General features: G+C 41.0%; 1 protein-coding gene across 4 annotated transcripts in view; it reads right to left on the bottom strand.

Annotated features, from left to right (window-relative positions):
* PARD3B (par-3 family cell polarity regulator beta) overlaps window positions 1-15,292 on the bottom strand; it is a 644,857-nt gene that overhangs the window by 130,451 nt on the left and 499,114 nt on the right. The gene's annotated exons all lie outside the window — the stretch shown is intronic.

Here is a 15,292-nt window from a genome sequence, read left to right as displayed (position 1 = left end):
TATGTGCCAACATACAGAGCTGGCCATATGTTCTACTCCTATTGGTAAAAATTGTCACTCGTTCGCATATGGCTTTAATTTAAAGGTACAGAGTTGATTTTTGTTTAAAATCACAGGAAGGTGCAATCAGGATGAAAAATAAATCTTGCCCTATTGCAAGATGAGAGAGAGACCTTCAGTGATCTCTTCACAAAAGTCCCCTCTTAAATGCTTTACTTTCTATCTAATAATATATTATTATTTAATATTTATATTATGAGAGTGCTCCAGAGATCCCAGTCACTCCTGGGGTTCCATTATATTAGACACTGTACAAAGACTTGCAAAATTATATTCCTTTCTTCGCAGCGCTTGCAAGAGGTTATTAAGTGGCAGAGCTACATTTCATTTCTCATTGAGTTAGATCTTGAGGTTGGATACACAAAGCATTATGGACTAACCCCTCCCCCACCCCCCAAATTTGAAATCCTGAATTTCATAGGTCACAAATGGTCATTTTTATCATATTGCAACCTTTGAAGTGCCTTTACATGCAAATTAAGGCTAATGATTTAGAAAAATTATTTCTTCATGGAGCTTGCTGTATTTTAACTTCATTCATACGCCTCACAACTTTTTGAATAGTTCTATGGAAGTCAGTAACATTTCCTTGGAGATCTTTCCTTTACTCTTTTTTATTTTTCATTTCAGTCCAAACTGCCTTCAGTACGACAGCTGAAGTACACTACACAGACTTCAGTTGTAAATCACATAACTCCTTTGACCAAAGCGGAATTAGTGTGTCTGTTCAGTCAGACGACGTCTACACTTGGAGCTAGAGGTGTGAGGCCTAGCTCAAGCAGACATGCTCACACTAGCTCTCATTGAGCTAGTGGACTAAAAACAGTAACATAGCCCTGGTGTCAGAGGCAGTGGGGAGTGGCGGTACAGACTAGCTACCCACAAGGTCCAGGGGGTTTGTATTTAGAATGACTAGGATGTGCTGCTGCAGCTACATTGCTATTTTTGCCGCACTCACTTGATGAGAGTTAGTGTGAGTATGTCAGTGTGAGCTGGGAATTACATCCCTGGTTCTAAGTATAAACATACCCTCTGACTCCCAAAGTAATGATCCAGATTGCTTGTGAATTTAATCAATGGGCCTGAGCCTACAGAAAAATGAAGTCATTAGACACTAAAGGACAAATCTTGAAGATAAGGAAGACATTTCCATTATGACAGCAGCCATATTTACACAGGCACGGGAAGTACGGGTGCGGGGGGTGATGCAGCACCCCCAGGTTTTATGTGGGGCTGCTGGCCCTGTGCCCGGGGCTCCACTCCCCAGGTTCAGGTCTTGGGGGCCAGCCCTGTGCCCCACTCCCCATCTGTTGGCTCCATGCCTAGGACTCTGCTCCCTGGCCTTATGCCCAGGTTTCCACGCAGCCCCCCCTCAACGCTCCCAGGCCACCACGCCTGGCCCCCTGCTCCCAGGGCTCCACTCCTGGCCCCATGGCTGGGGCTCTGCTCCTGGCACTGCCTGGGGTTCCACTCCTGGCCCTACGCCTGCTCTCAGCTATGGCCACAGCCTCAGCCCCCTTACCCCTCTCCGCGTCCCCCCTCACAGAGACACATCCCTACTCCCAGCCTCAGCTCGGGGGAGGGGCATGGACAGGGGTCAGGAGGCTGGCTTTCAGCATCCCCCACTACTAAAATGCTCCAGTGCCACTGCATGTTTGTGGGTAAGTGAATGAGAGAAAGAGACATGGTGAGGGTGGAGGAGAAGGGGGGAAGCAGCAGAGGTGCCAGGCAAGAGGACTGGATCGTCCCTTGCACAGGGTACAGAAGAGGTCCAGGGTGGCTCTTTGCAATGGAATGAGGAGGCAGACGGGACATACTGGCGGTATGGTGAGTGTGTCTGTACAAACCTCATCTTACTCTTCCCCACATCTCTGCAGTAGCAGCCACAGCCCCAAGTCCTATTTAAAGCAGTAATAGCCTGCTACTCCAGAAAATACATGCCACTTTTTCAAACACACACACACACACACACACACACACACACACACACACACACACACACGCCCCGACCCACCAGCCATACTTCGTTCTCCTTCTAGAGACGCATCTCACTACGGGGCCAGCGGAATCATTACATTTCATAACAGCGCTCTTCAGGAGTGGAAAGTCTACACTCTGGCTCCATTATCAACTGCGGTCTCCAGAGACTGGGGAGCTGCATACATATGATGAGGAGTTTTCCACAATCTGAGGGGAGAACGTTGCAGCTAGGAAGAGACGGTTAAGGGTAGGCGTGTGGGTGTGTATATGTATAGGTGAGAGAGTGATAGTGAGAGCATGAGTGTGAGAAAGAGAAAGAGAGATGGACACAGAGACTGGTGAAAAGAAGAGCTAGATGGGACCTTGCAGATGTTATTTCATATAGGAATGCAAGGAAAAACCAAACTAAACCCACACACACCCCTTAGTCCAACACCAGCAGGATGGATGGGAAAATAATCTGTTTTCCAGCCCTGAAGATCTCACATGGCAGTATCCTCAAGAGAAAATGTATTAGCTCTTGAGTCCTGGCCCTGATCTGACTCTGGCAGTTTGTTTATATTCTTCCTGCCTACAGTTCCCCCATAGTATCAGTTACGGCTTTGTGGAGTCTAGTATTTGTCTTGAGTATTTATAGATGTTGAAAACATTATTCTTGGGCATTTTGTGTTGCTGTAGGGAGGTAAAGTCAGATATGAAGCATACAAAAATGTTTTTTAAAAAAAAGATTGAACCCCTTGAGTTTCAAGTCTGGGTATTATTTGTTGCTTACAAAAGGAAGTATTTTTTAAATAAATGACAATTTTGTTTGTAATAAGTGCCAGTTTGAAATCTCTTTGCACAAACACTGCTGTCTGCTAGTACAGCGGCTGTTGCCACAAATTGGTAAGGTCAAATGTAATTAAAAATTAGGAATGGTGGATTGGTCTTGATGAAAACAAGTTTTTCTGCTATTTTTGACTTCATCCTAGAGCTGTGTGGGATTATAATATTTACCTTCCACACTAAATACACAATATGTTGCCTAAGGCTGGGAAAATGTTCTGATTTTGGCCTCTTCCATTCATTACTAAACTCTTAAAAACCTATTCCTTATTACTATTATTATTACTCTATTATTATGATGTTTTGCAGAACAGCAAAAATCCAGCATGGACATTAAGGGACAGAGACTCTGTGTGTGTGTGTGTGTGTGTGTGTGTGTGTGTGTGTGTGTGTGTGTGTGTGTGTGTGTGTACACACGTACATGTACTACATAAAACCACAAAATATCCAGCATCTTCTCTAACTGCATAAATACACCGAAATACACTGAAATTTATGGTATTTGCAAAGGTCTGTGTTCTCTGATGTGTTCTAAATTACCACAGACATATGCTGATGAAATTAATTTCTACTTATTGTAATTCTGTATAATTTTGTGCATTCCAGGCTTAATATTTCTTTAACATTTAGGGGACAAAATTATTTCCTTGCTAACGTCACATTGGGCCTGATTCTAAACTCCCACTGAGCTTAATGTATGGGAACAAGGCTGTTGTAACAACTGAGTTATGGTATTAATCAAGTTAAGATGAAAATTTTGTGAAAAGTGAATGGCTTTTGGCCTCAAGACTTACAAAATCTACAGACAACAAATAACTGGATTACAGTAAAAGCTGCCTTTTATATTAAAATGATTGATATAAGACTAAAACCATTAGTGAATAAATTTATTGCACACCAATCTTTAAAAGCTCTTTCTACTACACTGTATGTAGGGGAATTCTCTTAAGGTACTATCTGACAATTGTTATTTATTCAAAAACTTACATAGCACAGGGAGGAATATAATTAGAAGACCTGAAAAATGAACAGAGTGTGTGCATCTGCTTAGATTGTTTTATGTGGAATGAAACCACTTAAAATAATAATAGAGGGGAAAAAAACATGTAGCAAAGTTACGCATTTATGTGTCCTATGCAATATAGTGATTACCTGGTGTAATGCCTGTGAAGGAAGTTGTAGCAGTAGAATCATTAGTATGCTTTTCACTATACAAGGACAATATTCCAAATGCTCCAAGCACACTACTCCTGCATGCAGAAGTAGAGAGGGATTTTCTTTACGTGATCTGCCCTCAGAAAGATGAAAATGAGTGAGTCATCCTCATGTGAAAGCCCATGTACTATTCTTGAAAACATGTTGTACTACTCAGATGGATTTCCCTTTGCTAGTATTAGCTTTACCCATTGAAAGAAATCACCAACGTCCTGAGAATAATTAAGGTATTTTCCATTAGAAACACTGAGTTAATCAACTCCTTGAATATCAAATGTGTGATTTATTATTGAAATATTTATGACTATATTATTGGTTCTGGTATATAAAAAGGGAATGTTTATATTTCTACAGTGAATGTCAAGAGATAGTGAAAAAAATGCTCCAGGACTGTTCATTCTGTCAATGTCTTCATCCCTCTTTAAATTTCAAGATTTCAAGGACAGAAGCAAACCTCTTGTTCTATGGTCCTGCCCTATTGTTCCTGGGAAAAATGTCTTAAATGCAAGACCTAAAACTGTGGTCATGGCAACATTTCATTTCTGTGTTAAACAGTGAGTTTCCAGATCTCAAATGTGTTGATATTTGCTTCATGGATTAACAAGCAGGGAGGTCTATAAGTCCCCACACTTCTAAGAAAGAGAAACATCTGCTGGGTAGAGTCCCAAGCAGCTTGCTAGCTAAATTCAGCAATTGGGAATTATTAGTTAATTAGGTTCCCCCTATCGGTAGGTGTCACTGCAGCTAATAAAGAATGGAATTGCAAACATCTGTGGTGAAAGAAAAATAATTCAACTAGTCCAAGACATGAAAAAAACAAACATGCACATATCCCAACAATGCAATGGTATCTCCAGAAATGATTTGGGAAAAAACCTAGAATGATTTGTAAAGTGTATATAACAGAAACACCCATTTCACAGCAAATGAAGAACAAAAAACCCATGCTGAGATTATTAAAGCAGCTCCACTATGAAAGACTAGAAATATAAAAATAACCCTCAAAATTAAATCTGAATGCAAGTAAGATGGGTGAGCAAGAAAGATAAAGATACTAATAAGGTATGATTTTCAGGTCCACACAGGGACTATAAAAAAGCTTATTAACTGCCGCTACTGCCATGAGTTTTAAGTTATTTTATCACTCAGCTTTAAAGCAGAAGAAATACTCTCTAGAAGCAATGCTGTGCTTTGATTAATTACTTTCATACATAGACTTTTACAGGATATTAGACATTGCTGTAAAGATCTTTAGTGAGTCAGATTAACTGCTTGTGATTACTGCTGCGGACTCATTTTATGTTTATATTTTTTTAACAGCAATGTTAATTAAATATTTGTTTTATATTTTTAGTGTTTTTCTAAATACCTAAAAGCAAGCCATATAGAATTATTGGGACAAAAGATTTTATGGAAGCTCCCGTACAGAGAATATATAGCAGGTCTCAGTAGAAGCAGCCCATGATTGGAGAACAAGTGCACATGACACAACTATAAAGTGCAAGTCAGTCATAGTTTAAAATAAAGCACTATAGAGAATAATTGCCCCTGTTCAGCAAAGACAGGTATCTGCCTTCCTTTTCTTTCATGCCTGGCACCACCCTTTCCACAAACTAAGAAAAGGTTGCGATGAGGGAGCAATAGCATCTGTAAGCAGATTTGGTTTCTTTTGCCAGAAGGGAGTGGTTACATAGACATCTTGGGATTCTCAAACCCATTTAACCTGCTTTGGATCACTTCAAAAGCTGCACTGAGTATAAAATTATTTGCAGATGGAAGTACTGTACTGTACTGTAGTTCTAAGCAATAAACACAATTGAACTCTGCATTCATAGGGCTGCTGAAACTATCTGTGGAAAGAGAAAACTGATCTGGCCACAGGCTAATGAATTTAGTTATGTGCGGTCCAGGTTAATTTATTAGATTTTCTGTAACTATAAATCTGATGTGAATTTTTTAAATTAAGCTCTAAATTCAGCTACATTTTGGTAAATCAAAGTATGCTCATGCTAACCATCTTCAAATCCATTTTGGAGAGAGTTCAATTGCAGCAATAAAACAATGGGGTTTAGCTGATAACAGGCAACAGAAAAAGGAAAGGTTAAGCAGAAAAAGTTGATGTTCAGAAGATTTCTTTCTTTATTTAGGATGAAGCAGTCTCATTAAAGAAGCCTACATTATTAACACGAATACTGGTTGCTGCTGGTTTTTTATGCCAATTTTGAGAGAAACAAGAACATATTTTTTATTATTATATTCAACTGTTGGGAACAAGACTAAAATGACTTTCAGCTTTCAGATTCAGTCTAATGGGAGTAAAACTTATCGTTTTAACAAGTCTGATTAAAAACAAAAAACAAAAAAAACCCCACCCTCTACTTCTTTGATGCCCAAATTAGCATCTTTTCTCCAGCATGCTGAATTAATTAGTAGAGTGACAAAGGAATTAGTCCTGATAGGATCAAAGCTGAAACCATATTTACTGGAATTTAAAATTAATAACATAGAGCATTAACCCTCCATATTCCATGTAACTTTCTATATCCCATACTACCCGTCTTCTGAATTCCCTAACAAAATAAACCAATAGTGAAATATTTTTCCTACTGAAGTTCTTCTAGAAAGAAAAAGACTTTTGCCTCAAAAGTTGCCAAAGCAGTGAACTTTTCCATTGGAACATGCAAATCTTGAAGTGTTTATTTTTACATACTGCTGATTATGTAAATTCAGAGGCATCAACAGAATGAATCAAACAGAGTTCAGAGAGGATATTTAATAGCATTTATATAAATGCTTGGCTCCCAAAATTGTTACTACCTTTAAGGGTCAGTCAAGAAACTCCTAGTATCAAATCTTCTAAGAAGTCTCTTTGCTGTAGTACTTGACAAATAAATATCTATATTAAACGCAGAGGATCAAATTCAGAAGCTAAATGCCAAATGCAAGACCTACATTACAAAGTGAAGCTTAATACTGTAGCATCCATGTGAAAAACAATAAAAAATGGTCATCTAGGATTAAATGTCTCCTAATTTTGCTGTTTTGGACATAATACAAGCTCCAGTATCAGATAAACAAATACACCCCATCTAGTCTTCTGAGAGTCAGCTCTTTTCCATGGATGTTGCAGACTAAAGGTGGTCTAGACAGGTCCCTACAATTTTCTCTCCAGAATCATCATTATCCTTACCGCTATATGCCTCAAATCCCTCCTTTTAAAAGTTGAATTTGCCCTTAACTTAGATAGCAGCGAGCCCCGTACCACATTCTGTGAATTGGCTGTAGGAGATGCTCATCTAGTAGGGCAGCTCTATCCCCCATCACCAAAAGCCAAGCAACACCTCTGCAATACAGTAGTTCCACCAGAGCCAGAAAGGAAGAGACATCTGAAAGCGCTCTCATACTCAGGTCTTCTGTGTTAGAAGAGGCCATCTGCAAAAGCACTGTGCCAATCCACTGAATCAGTTGCATGGAATTACTCTCATTAGCGTCTCTAGCTATGTAATACTAGGGACAAAGGTTATTAAGGATAACAATAGTTTAAGATATTTATTTTTGGAGCAACTGGCAAGTGATAATGTATTCACATTGTACAGAAGGGGAGGAGGGAGTGGGAATTGTGCCTTTACTAAATGGTGTTTTCCTGTGATATTAACTAACTGTAGGAAATCTGTGACATCAAATGGTGGCCTTGCTTCTATTTCCATGTTCAGCATACGCTAGTGCTCAGATCTCCAAATTAATGTTTTTTCTTTCTTTCTCGCAAGGGGCACCCTTCCAAACAGTGTATACCCCCACATCAAGCATATCAGCAAATAAAAGCCTACAGTACTGTGGCACAGCTATGATTTACACTTGACCAGAGGAATCAGAAATTGATTTATAGTCTGTCCAATCCACCAAGTTCTATTTGCTTGTCCACTAGACTGTGTAACTACCATCCTCCCATATATTCTTATATTTCTTCCTTTCCCATACCAGTGGCTGATTTTTTCCCCTTTTGTTCAATAACATAGGCAAGTAATTACATCAAAAGTGAAAGCAAATACTGTTTTAGATATTAGCCTATATGGAGTTCACAAATGTAATTCCTGTGTTAGCCCAGGAATACCATTTTCAAAGGCACCCAAGTCCCATAGTAAAAAATGACTTAGGCACTTAGGAACCTAAGTTCCACTGACTTTCAATAAGTCTTGGGCTCTTAAATGCCTAAAAGTCATTTTGAAAAGGGATTTAGGCTCCTCAGTCACTTATGTTACTTTGAAAATGCTCCTTATTGTTTTTAAACTGTTTTGGTATTAAATTTAAGTATCAACTCCTAAAATGCATCATATAATGAATCTGAAAATCTGTGGTCAGAAAAACATATCAGCTGAGATACCTAGTACATTTCAGCAAGACTATGGGCATGCTCATGGGGGTAGGCAGAGTCAGAATAAATACAGCTGACAACTAGTTTGCATATCAGGCATCACTAAAGCCCCCTACTTATTCGCATCAGAAGGCCAATAGCAAGAGCTTCCTGAGAGATTTTGGTGCCAGGCCACTACAAAGGTAGGCAGATTTCACAGGATTATTATTATTATAAGCCTCTGTAATATTTTGGCACTCTTAGAGCTGCTTACCTTGCTGATGCCTAATATTGGCAGAGTGACAAAGTGAGTTAATATGCGGTTGTGTTTATTCCCCGTCCCCCCCTTTTTGACACCTAGGGTAAATCTGGATTAAGTCACAAACAGGAATGAGGTTGGAGGTTTTAAGTCTCACTGAACATTTACTTATACATCAACATTAACATAAACTGACACATTTAAACACCACTGGTGACCTCTGCTCAGAACACTCAGAGATGGAATCACAAACTTCTTGTGGGTCAAGACTGAAACATGCCAGCAGAGTAAGGAGCATAAGGCTTGCAAAGCATCTGCTCATATGTACTTGGCCTCATTCAGTGCTGTCATTCCCTTATTTTTATGTGTACTAACATCCATCCCCCATAACAACTGTATTTATTTCTACTAAAATATTTATATCTAATTTTGTAGTAAAGTAATAGAACTTGAATTAATTTATTCTTAGTCAGTGGGATGGTCCAGTAAACGATGCTGCACATCAGTGGTGGGTATCAAAGATCAGTGGAGGCTGTGCCTCTCCAAACAATCCTGTGTGATCCTGCCCATGCACCCCCGAGGGCCTCTTCCGCTTCCCACTGGCACTCGGCTGCTCTTTCCCCGTGGCCGGAGCCCAGGCTGGGGATGGGGTGGGCCTGTGACCAGGGATTATAGGCGGCTGGAACCGGTGCTTGCTAGAGTGACCTGCTGTCCAGTTTTCGACCAGAACACCCATTTGAAAAGGGACCCTGATGGCTCCAGTCAGCACTGCTGACCAGACTGTTAAAAGTCCAGTCGGTGGTGCTGCAGGACTAAGGCAGGCTAATCCCTACTTGTCCTGGCACCTAACAGATCTGGCTCCTGGAGTGGGGGGAGGGGGCGAAGAGGGGCCATGGGGCTTCGTGTGCTGCTCCCATCCTGAGCACCAGCTCTGCACTCCCATTGGCTGGGAATCCCACCCAAGAGCCCTCACCCCCTCCTGCACCCCAACCCCCTGCCTCACCCCGCAGACCCTCTCCCACATTCCGAATCCCTTAGCCCGACCCCCCCCACCTGGAGCCCCCTTCTGTACCCCAAACCCCTCATCCCCAGCCCCACCCAAGAGCCCAGACCCTAACCCAACTTCCTGCCCCAGCCTGGAGCCCCCTCCTGTACCCTGAACCCCTCATTTCTGGACCCACCATGGAGCCCGCACCCCCAGTTAGAGCCCTCAACCCTTCCTGCACCTCAACCTCCTGCCCAGTGAAAGTGAGTGAGGGTGGGGGAGAGAAAGCCACAGAGGAAGGGGGAATGTAGTGAGTGGGGGGCAGGACCTTGGGGAAGGGATGGAGCTAGGGTGTTCAGTTTTGTGCGATTAGAAAGTTGGCAACCCTAGTGCTTGTGCCACTGGCCTGGTGTTCGGGAATGAGGGTGCACTGCCCACCTGGTACTCTGTGGCTTGGGAGGGGAGGAGGGGCTCAGGCACTCTGGGGCTTGGTTGCTTGTGCTGAAGGCCGTGGGGTCAGGTGGAGGAGGGGGGACTTGGGCAGAAGGGGCGGGCTGGGGGCTAGCCTCCCTGAGCCCAGGGTTCACCCTCCGCCCATGGTGCTGCACTAAGCTGTCCTTTTTAACAATGAAGCATCATCCTCAGAAACCAGAGTTCTAACGAGGCTCTTTCAAAGTACAGATGGTTAAGTTAGTTCTGATCAAAATAGAATAGCAGCATTATAGAAATGTAGGGCTGGAAGGGACCTCGAGAGGTCGCAAGTCCAGCTCCCTGCACTGGGGCAGGACAAAGTAAACCTAACCATCCCTGACAGGTGTTTGTCCAACCTCTTCTTAAAAATTCTAATAACGGGGATTCCACAACCTCCACTGGAAGACTATTACAGAACTTAACTATCCTTCTAGTTGGAAAGTTTTTCCTAAAATCTAACCGAAATCTCCCCTGCTGCAGATTAAGTACATTACTTCTTGTCCTGTCTTCAGTGGACAAGGAAAATAACTGATCACCGTCCTCTTTCTAAGAGCCCTTCACATATGTGAAGACTGTTATCAGGTCCCATAAAGAAAACGGTCTTTGGATGAGCTCGAATCACCAATCTTTCGGTTAACAGCTAAATACACTAATGCTCTGTGTCACAGAGGCAAGTGCAAAAGAATAATAGCTCAACCCACAAACTAAACAAGTTTTGGATTGAGTCCAATTTTAAACAGATCTTAGGAGTGGGGCCCAGCCCTTCCATTCTATTTGTACAGCACTCAGCACAATGGATTCCCAATCCTGACAGGATGAGCTGGTAGCCAGGATGGCCTCCTACCTTTCTCCCTTCTGTGGAGTCTGGGGCCCTGTTTCATGTGGGGGCAGGGGAAACAAATGAAGGTTCTGACTGGAGCCTGTCCTTCCTAGGGTTAGCTTTTGAGGGAGGCAAGGCTGAACCTAGAGGGTGAAGAGAGAGACTCACAGAGCAACCAACTGGTGCTTCAAGTTGAGGTGTCTCTCTCTGTCACTCCCTGCTAAATCTGCTGCTCCCTCTGGGTGGGGCTGGGGATTCTGCTGAGTTGGTGTAACTCTTTGTAATCTTTATGTTGAAATGTTCCCAGTTAATATTAAGTTGTTAAAGATAAGGGTGCAATAAAACCCAACTTATTTTTCAGGTTCGAGCCTCTGGGTCAGTTACAGAAAATGTATTTAGTAGACGACCACTGGGTGACACTTTGAATGATAACACCAAACTTTACTCAGAAGAAAAATGATTAGTTAAGCAAACGGGTATGCAATCACCACTTACACAATTGTCCAATTACACTTACACTCAAAGATGAAATAGCTTATCAGTGGGTGATCAGTCCACTGACAACAGAGTGAAGCACAGCCTCAGAGCCCTGGAACCTAACAGTACCATTCTGAGGTTAACAGGCGCTCTCCCCAAATTAACAAAAACTACCCCTTTTATAATCCATTCTAATACTAATTAACATTAAACCTCCCCATCACCATATTAACTTTTCCGCTACCTCCTTACTGGCTCTTTAAATTACACGTTCTTTAAATTAACACCTGCACCAATGCCCTTCCAGGACTATCAATATAGATACCATTTCAATACATTTCAGAATTCTCCAAAGCACGCATTAAAAACCTTGCTTAAACCAGTTGTAACTGAAACTTTGCAGCAACATAACCTTGCTAACTTCCATGTTCCCCATTTTACTGTCTCCAACTTATCTCTAACTTCTACTCACACTAGAACTCAATTTTCCATACTTCTCTATGCTTAGGCTAATTTAGGACAAAGCCTAATTTCTACTTTACATAGGCTACACCAGGACACTGTTCCCTGATGTGCTCTGCTTCACCTAAGGAAGGACACTAAGGACATTCCACCGTGTTCTCAGGGAGACACGTTCACCCTAATGTCCATAGCACTTCAAACCTTTCAAAAAGCTTCAGAAACAATCAATCCTCACAATATCCATTAGGCAGATTTTATTATACCCATTTTACAAATGAAGAAATTGAGATGGAGAGGTTAAGTGACTTGGCCAAGGTCACACAGATTTAATTGTATAGCCAGGAAAAGAATTGAAGAGATACTGGGCTCCCACTCCATGTTCCATCCAATAGATATGGCTACATTTAGTTTGCATTGCTGCCTTCCTCATTTCTATCAGTTTAAGTGCCTCTTTCCCCTACTATTATTTTTTTCCATTTTCTAAATCTCTTCTGCCTTTCATTTCTCCTTTCCCTCCACTCTCTCTCCCCATCTTCCACTTCCTCCATTCCCCCTCATAGTTTATTCTACAGTGCCCTGAAATGTGGCTTTGAAGGATGCTATTGAAATACAAGTTTTTGACATTTGGAAATTTCTGCTGGAGACACCACAAAAAGGGATCATTCTTGGAAAGCAGGAAAAACAGAGCTCCTGGGCCTCCTTCAGTGATTGGTCGTAAGAGGGGGAAAGATAGATAGGAAGAGCAGGAAAGGGAGGGAGTATAGGCAAAGAGAAGACGTTAAAAGATTCACAGTAGGATCCACAGTGAACTTTTATGGTTTAGCCATTACTAATTCCAACACCACAGTCTCTTGTATTTGTGACATTTTTAGGTGTAATACAGAACACAGCAAAAAACAACAACAAAAAAGATTTGTTGTGTTATCATTTGAAAGATGTGTTTCAGTATAATAAATAATAGATGTTTTTGCATTTTTAACTGTCAAAATCAGGCTGCATGGTAAAAAAATACCTTCCCTTCGTGGCCATAACCATGGAGCTATTGTACATTTCTAATTAGACATAGCAGAATGTGGTTAACATCATTCCCTAGAGATTTACTATTTGTTTGTAGACTCTTTTCAGGAGAATTCTGTTAATGTTAAGGTCCACTGGAGGCCAATCACAAGAAGCCACTGGGAGGAGAACTCTATCTGCCTGTCAAAACAGTGCCTATCAATTATAACTATAAATACAATTCTTTTAAATATCTTGGTGGTAGTAGAGATTGCAAGTGATGCATGGGTCTGAGTGATTTTCTATTGAGCTAGAGGGACTGTGGGGGAAACATCTGCCCCATGACACAAATGCACTATGATTTTTCAACCTAGAGTCCAGGAGAATCAGTGTCTAGTCTTCTCAAACTCCCTTTGAGATATTTTCCCCAGAAAGCCTTACACACAGCTTCCTGTTTTAAGGAGTTTAAATGGGACAACTTGACAAATATGGCTCTGGCTCATTTCTGTAGCTGACTTCTTAGCAAAACATTTAGACAGTGGCAGTGTTACTAAATAGGAGAGGAAATAATGGAATGGTTGAAAAATATAATACATAAAAAACAGCTAGCTGAAGGCTGCAATTACACTGTTCACTAGAAGAACCTAATTTAGGACAGAACTCTGGAGCAGAGTTAGCTATTTGCCCTTTGATCCAAGCACGTACGTCTCATTAGTATTACTAAGAGTTATACAAACATATTGAGGAGAACATGCTCCTATGTACAGTATATTGCAGGAGATTAACTGCACCTCATTTCGGGGACTGAGGGAGGTACAGTGTCATTCTCAGGCAGCATCTCTGCTAGTTAATTAAACAAGAACCTCTGTTGTCAATCTCAAGAGGGAGCTCTTTCAATGGTTGACACAAAGCCAACTGTCAAATGTCAAGAATGGTGAGAGCTCCCTGTCGAGAGGATGACATTAAGGGAAAAGCACAGCAGATAAATTTCAACCTCTCTTTGCCCTAACCCTTCGCTACTGAATTTATGTGGACTTTGAAAGTAGTTATTCGAAATCAAATTAGTTAATTACAGCTCTTTAAGTTTTGGAAAGAATGACAAAGTGTCTTCAACAGAGGGACTCGGTTCATGGTAGCTTTGGATACTAGTTATTTCCTCTTGTGGATAATCTAAAACTGCGTGTATAAAAACAAGTCAGTACAACTTATAACCCTTTGGTCACTCTGCTGTTAATTTCATGACAGTAGAGTGACCAATCAATAAAGGTAAAAGCTGAGGACTATACCATAATCACAAGACGTCTCTGGCATCTAAATGATAGAGCTCAAGACACGGGAGGACTTGTCCATCTGTGATACACAATACATTCTCTCATCAAACTCTGAAGAAAGTAGGCCACACATACTAAAAGCTTTTCTTAGTGCCTGCTTTATGTACAGAAATAAATCCTTGCTATTGGGCTTGCAATTTCATGTACCAGTTCCTTTAATATTCTTGGGTGGAAATTATCTGGGCCCCCCAGTTTGGTCCCATTAAGCTGTTTGAGTTTGGCTTCCATCTTGGATGTGGTAATTTCTACTTCCATATCTTTGTTCCCAGTACCCACCCTGCCACGGTCTCCAGTCTCCTCATTACTCTATTAAAAATTGAGGCAAATATTCATTTAGTTGTTGGGCCATACCTAGATTATCTTTAATCACCACCCTATCCTCGGTGCTTAAGTGGGCCCACTTATTCTTTCCTTACTTTCTTTTTATTTATATGGCTAAAGAACCTTCCACGATTGGTTTAATTTCCTTTGAAAAATCAGCTCTGCTTGACTTCTGGCAGATAGAACCTCACTTTAAGCATTGTACCTTCATATGAAATACATGACAACGAAAAATCATCCTTTGTGTAATATGATTAGTATTATTTAGAAACAGATTGACACTCAGAAGCCTCTGCAGTGGAGATAGTTGAATGCTCTTCTCTTCCTCAGAAATACCAAGGAGGCAGAATGGAAAGTTTAAATGCCTGGACAGTTTAAGAAAGGAAGTAACCTAAGGATTTAACTGCATTGAAATGCAAAACATGCTTTTTGTCACCTGAAAACAAAAGGACTCAGATGTAATTTCTAGGCTTAAACAATAAGGGACAAAGAAAATAGTACACCAGGGAGGAACAAGTCTCTTATTTATGTCACTTCAATTTAAACAAAATACAAGAGGAGAAAATACTTAATTTGAACTATTCTCAAGGAAGCTGACACAGGAATCACGAACCCCTGACCCCCAGAATAGTGACTCACAGAGTGAAGTCAGATTTATTTATATCTGACCATTAACTTTAAATTTTGTTATTTTCTAGGTAGTCTCTACTAATTTATTTTTGATCAATACAATTAAATA

The sequence above is a fragment of the Dermochelys coriacea genome, chromosome 11 (assembly GCF_009764565.3).
Source record: "Dermochelys coriacea isolate rDerCor1 chromosome 11, rDerCor1.pri.v4, whole genome shotgun sequence".
Taxonomy (NCBI): Eukaryota; Metazoa; Chordata; order Testudines; family Dermochelyidae; genus Dermochelys; species Dermochelys coriacea.
The sequence above is the reverse complement of the archived record's forward strand: the minus strand, read 5'-3'. Positions and strand labels throughout refer to the sequence as shown.